The 6000-nt window shown below is 42.1% G+C and overlaps 1 protein-coding gene across 2 annotated transcripts in view; it reads left to right on the forward strand.

Moving 5' to 3' along the window:
* The window catches only part of LOC148641239 (uncharacterized), a 120294-nt gene extending 115313 nt beyond the window's left edge, over positions 1–4981 (forward strand). Inside the window, exons 8-9 of one of the 2 annotated variants that reach the window (XM_088619094.1) lie at positions 1436–1641; positions 4018–4981. The gene's annotated coding sequence lies outside the window, so the exon portion shown is untranslated. Of the gene's footprint in view, positions 1–1435 lie in introns of both variants that reach the window. The other variant, XM_088619093.1, reaches the window with a different exon arrangement.
* Positions 4982–6000: the final 1019 nt, after the last annotated feature.

A 6000-nucleotide genomic window follows, 5' to 3' on the forward strand; every position in this document is an offset into this window, starting at 1 on the left:
GAGGAGCTGTATTGTTCATTTTACGGTGTGTTGAGTTTAACTTCTCCGTCTCGTGGAATGGGCCTCCGCAGCACACCCTCAGTCCTCCGTGGCTGTGTTATGTTGTTCACCGTAAAAATTATGTTGCTTATTGTTTTGGTGTTCACTGGGTGTCACCAGCATCTGCTTTGCATCAGATCAGTCTCTGATCAAGTTACAGTACTAACCATAATTGTGCTTACTCTACCCATGTACACTGTTACACTGTACATTGTACAGTCTGCCAGTGTGTTACAGTGTACATTGTCTGCCAGTGTGTTACAGTGTACATTGTACAGTCTAACAATATGTTACATTGTGCAGACGCTGGTAGTGTTCATGTACACTGTGTGATCTGACAGTGTGTTAGTGTACATTGTACAGAGACTGGCAGTGTGTTAGTGTACATTGTACAGTCTGGCAGTGTGTTACAATGTACATTGTACAGAGACTGCCAGTGTGTTACAGTGTACATTGTGCGATACATTGTCTTGAAAGTGTGTTACAGTAAGCATTATGAAGTCTCACAACGCTGTGGTAGACATACTTTGCTGCAGTGTGCTTTGTAAAGGATAGCCTGTAATAGTAGCACCATTATGAAGAACCTGAGAACAGTTAGGAAGGAGGATGGGTTACCTCTTGGGGAGGATTTTAGGGAGATAGGCATGGGAGACAATTGTATTGTGTTATTTCCAAATACAAAAAGATTGGATCACAAAAAAGTGCCTTAAGAGTATAAAAAAAATCATAAGATTCCCTTCAGCTCAAACCCCAGTATGCTGTATGCCTCTGCTGTTCTTATTCCTCAGTGTGAGGGGTCTGTAAAATTCTGTGTGGGATTTAGGGGTCATTTTAATTTTTCTAATTCGGCTTTTTTTTCTCTGCAGAAAAGTTCAAGATATCCAATGTGTTCCATTTTTCCACTAGGTATAGGAGGATAATGCATGTTGAGTAAAATATCAAGTTAAAAAAACTTACTCTTTAGTGAGTTGGTCATACTTTTACTGTGCCTCTGGGAGAGAATGAATGTCTCTCCCAGAGGCACTAATACTTGTTTCCCAGTTGTTCATATGAAATACCAGCAGCTTGTGTGAACATCAGCTGAACCAAAGTGGGCAGTATTCATTTTCAGAAAGTTAACCCAAGGCTGCGTGCAGTGGTCACATTAGCTTTCAAGACACTCGAACAGTAAAAAGTTGTGTTATTCTGTTCATTGAGATGAAAAAATATGAATCACAGGCTGAAAAACACAAGTCAAACCCTGAAGGGTCGAACACATGGTGGCTGTGCAGCGAGCCGTCCTCTCTGGGAAGAGCGAGGGGCATGTTTTATTAAAAGAGAAGTGTTGGGATGCAGCAGAAACAGGATGAGCGATTCGGGAGACAAAGTTGCTGACAGCAGGTTGTACATCTTGCAGCCCCCCGCCGACTGCATGGATGAGAGAGATCTTCGGCGAGTCCCCTGTATGGCCCCAGATTGCGTGCTTGCAGGCTGAGGTAGTAGGTTGTATAGTTTAGAATTACACCACGGGAGATAACTGTACAACCTCCTAGCTTTCCCTGAGGCACGCGGAGCTCCTGTCAGAAAACATCGCCTCTGCAGACCCCAGCCAGGCTCCACACGGTAAGACACCGGCCTCTGCCACACCTGAGCCTCTCGGCATCACAAGCCAGCACTGCACTGCTGGAGAGTCTGAGCCTGCCTGAAGTCACCCACACAGGAGCCACAGGAGAGGAGCAGAGGGGAAGGGAGGAAGGCAGGATGAATTAAAGGAGAGCAGTAAGAAGAACTGATAACTCCTTTGCTGCAAAATCGTACAAACTGTGTTTTTCATTGAACATTTTTTAAATTAATTACATTACACAGATCATGGCCATTGTCCTGTAAAAACCAAGTAGCAGTTATTCAACTGAATCCAGGTTACGTAACTAGTGTTCTTGAAGATGTCCAAGGCTCCCATCAGAATTGTACTAAAAGATCTCAGTGCCTCATTGAGCTGATATCTCATTCAGTCAGTGAACAGGGTGTGTGTCTGGGCAATGCTAGCAGAACTAGAATGTCGCTTGTACTGCATTTCATTAACTAATCAATGAAAGATATTTATGGTGCAATGTTAACAAACCAATCTGAGCCTGGAAAACGAACAGAATCTGCTACACATTCTCCTGGGGTTGGTCTAGACTGGCACTGATCTTTTCTTAAATAATCAATTGTGCCACGGTGCCCAGTCACCAGTCATGCACAATACGTTTCTCTCTGTTATTCAGGAAGAACATTCACTTCAAAATTGTAATATCTCGGAAGGAGTGACACAGAAAATCCAAAATACCGTACATACTAAACAACTTATTTTTGCATTGGTACACTCTGGGGAAAAAAAACATGTTTGTGTTTTTGTTGGATGTCTGTGGCTTTGAGACATGCACTCAAAATATTTGGGCCAGAAATGGTCCTCTGATGGCATACAGATGACCTGCAGCCAAAACCTGATAGAAATCCCTAATAATGAGCTTGACTGCTACTGGCATATTAGAAAGAGTGGTATTTTGTTTTTTTATGCGGCCTTTAACATTTCTGTGAGGGTTTTACATCTTTCAGCCAAGCACAGTGTGGTTCTGCAGGCATTGAGCTCTGCCTGTTAGACGTGTTTGCCAGTCCTTCATTTCAGGTCAAACACTTTTGAAGGTTTCATGTGGTACAGTATACCACGATAAAAGCTCAGTGAAATCATGGTGAAGAATAGAAAATTTTGGTAAAGTATGAAGCAAACCAAGAGAAACAATGGAAATTTAAAGTAAGTCAATGAGATTAGTATGGGTAAACCAAGAAAAAATAGCAAATCAGTACACATACTGTATAACATTGCTAAAGCATCATAAATCATCTGGGAGTCAGGCACTTCCCGAGTGCATCACATTTTGCACAGACTACTTGCAACAGCGACTCTGACCCCTCTACTGCCTGACCTATGGCATTGAGGGACTGCATTCTCCCCCCAGATCCCATTTGTCTCCATAGACTCTTCCTTTGTCACAGTAAGATAGCCCTTTCAGTGCCTTCACACCAGCAGTAGAAGAAATGAAAGTATAAAAGATGTATAACGATACATAATTTATCTGTAGTGTTTGACCCAAAATAGCTTTCACAGGATAATGTCACAGTCACCTCCCTGCTAAAATATTCCTTTGCCATGGAATCTTCTGTAAGTTAAGGAGAGAGTTCCTAAAGAGCAGCAAGTTATGTAGTACACAGCACAGTGCTCATCTCATTGGATAATGTACCTTCTTTGATATGCTACACAGCCATGTCAGCCCTCCCATAGCTCTGTACAAGGAAACACTGAATTTTACTACATTGACGCATATTTTGTAGTAAAAGAAAAAATAGTAAAGAGCAATTGGAGTGAATTATGTGATAGAATACCAGACATTTCTGCCCTGGAAGTTGCTACATTTTTCCTAATTGACAAGAGATGGTACTAAGCACTGTTTATGGCTACAGGGGAAGAAAAGTAATCACTAGCCAATTGTGTATAAAGTTCACATGGCTTGCGTTCATAAGAGTGACTTCACCCCAGCCAGTACATTTCGTGGAATCTGTGGCTGTAGCATTCACTATCTCAGTCATTCGGAAAGGTCTGGAAATGCCACAGCCCTAGACATCATCTTCTCTGATGCAGTTTTCACCATCTGCTCCTCCATGTGAGGAATTGTAAAGGAAATCTATAGCTTGGATAATCCCCTCTCTACTTTAAAGGAATTATGGATACCTCTAGCAAAAAAGTTTGTATGTTCCAGCCTCTGTTCAGAGGTACTCTCAGAGTAAACCTGAGTATCGTGTTTAATTGTGCAAACTGACATACAGTATGATGAGATTGCAGTGTTTACTAAGAACTCTTTTGTGTTGGCTGTACTTTTCGGAGTTAATTTCTTGCCTGATGTCATGGTGTGTGTTTTCGTTGACCCTTGGTTAATGTTTCTGTTCATTTTGCTATTTTAGCCATTTAAAAAAGGAAGAGGTGGAGAGGGGTTATATCTGTTTCCAGGATCTGAGTGTGCACTGCTCTTCGGCTGCTTGCCTCCGATGTCATCCTTCACCGCGCTGCTTATATTAGTTTGATTCCAGGGAGGGAGATCAAGTGCTCTTCCTCAGGACAAGGAGGGACTGGGATCTGGGACTGGTTTCACAACTGTCTTCGCAGAACAAATGGGTACCCTAGTTCAGCAGGTGCCCACTGAGGTCAGGAAGCCTAGATTGGCAGGGTCAAGCCCAGTGTTCCAGGCCTCCTGTGGTGTTTACGGTCAGCTAGGTGAAGAGAGGAAGCTTCATTTGGGCTGTGAGATGGGAGGACACCCACCTGCCTCCAGTCAGCCTCCACTGAGGTGTGGTTCACAGCCAGGAGAGGAAGAGAGGTTGAACAGCACTGTTTGAGGAGAAAAGCACCTCTGGGAAATAGAGTATTAGTGTTGGAATTTCTACACACAAAACAAAAACACACATCCTGACCTCAGAAGACCCTCCGTTGGCAAAACAGAAATCAGTCAGTGTTGTCAGTTAGTTCTTCCTGTACAGACGTGATGTCAACCAGTATGACCTGTCTGAATATCAGGACTCCTTTTAAAGAGTCTCTGGCTTCTGCTGCCTCTGCCTGGAATACCTGGTATTACTATTAACAATAAATAGAGATGAATTACTGCTGCAAATTGCAAAACACATTGTTTGAATAGCCAAAAGAGAGTGTCTCATCGTGCAACCATTTAATTAAGACATGGAAGTAATACCTTTTAAAGCATTTTCACTGCACCCTATGTCTTAATGTTAATTATCTTTTCATCACACATCATTGTCATTTTGTGTGGTGAAATAACAAATCCCTTGATCTTCCTGTATATCAATCTCTCATTATTATCTAAATAATACAACTGTTCTGTATGTATGCATCTAATAAAGCTTTCATGTGGTACATTGTGGTAAAGAAGCCCTGCACGGTAAAGGTTGACAAATGGTTATTAGTTGTGTTAATCCTTACTTTAACTAATACATAAAAATAAGTTAGCTGCAGCATAGCTCAAGCGCATCGGAGGAAGTCTCGCTGAAGCAGACGCGTTTCACGGAGCAGGCCTACTTCCCCAACAGGCAACCCATTGCCCGTCAGCGAATAAAAAGCATTTCTGCTTCTGAAGCACTTGAGCCCACTGACATGTGCTGTCGTGACCCCTTGAAACTGCCCAGGCTCAGCGCAGTGTGCTGCTTCTTCAGTTATGTCTCACACAAGTCATATCTGTACAAATCCCAATGAAAACTGTATGTTTGTGGTCTTTGTCTTTTTTGTTGTCGGTCATAGCTGCGTCACAATAGAGGAGTAGTGTCACCAGATACTAAATTTTGCATGGTTTGGACTAGGTGGTACCATAGGTACTGTATGCACTCTCTGCCCTCTGCCCTCTGACTTCCCTGAGTCAAATGTAATACCTGCTGGGGAGTCTCCCTAGATAGGGAATGGCTCAATTCCATGCTCAAGTCATACAGTGTATTCTGATTGGACTCCCCTGACAGGGAGAAAACATGACCAGGGGCCATTTTAAATAGTATTTCCTTCAAGCTTTCCAAACTGCTTGTGGGTTTTTATCCACTACCATTGCCATAAAGTCAAGCCCAGTGTTATAGGTCTTCATTTCCAGTCTATGATCAAAACTACAGCACATTCTGTAGACCTGTTCTCCAAATCAGTGAGTGAATAAAAGCAAAGTTTACATTGTTCCAGATGTATTCATGCAGAAGAGTGTAAAGTAAGAAAGACAACATAGTAAAGCATATCAAAATTAATAATACATTACAGTTATCTAGTATTTAAGTAAAAGTCGGCATGTGTAGGAGTACATAGCCTGCCCTAGTCATTTCTGATGTGACAGAAGATTCAGTTTTAGAATAAAAAAACATAGGCTATTGATCTACTGTAAATTGAAACTGTTTGCATTATAA

The sequence above is a fragment of the Lepisosteus platostomus genome, chromosome 25 (genome assembly GCF_059453375.1).
Source record: "Lepisosteus platostomus isolate fLepPlt1 chromosome 25, fLepPlt1.hap1, whole genome shotgun sequence".
Classification (NCBI taxonomy): Eukaryota; Metazoa; Chordata; class Actinopteri; order Semionotiformes; family Lepisosteidae; genus Lepisosteus; species Lepisosteus platostomus.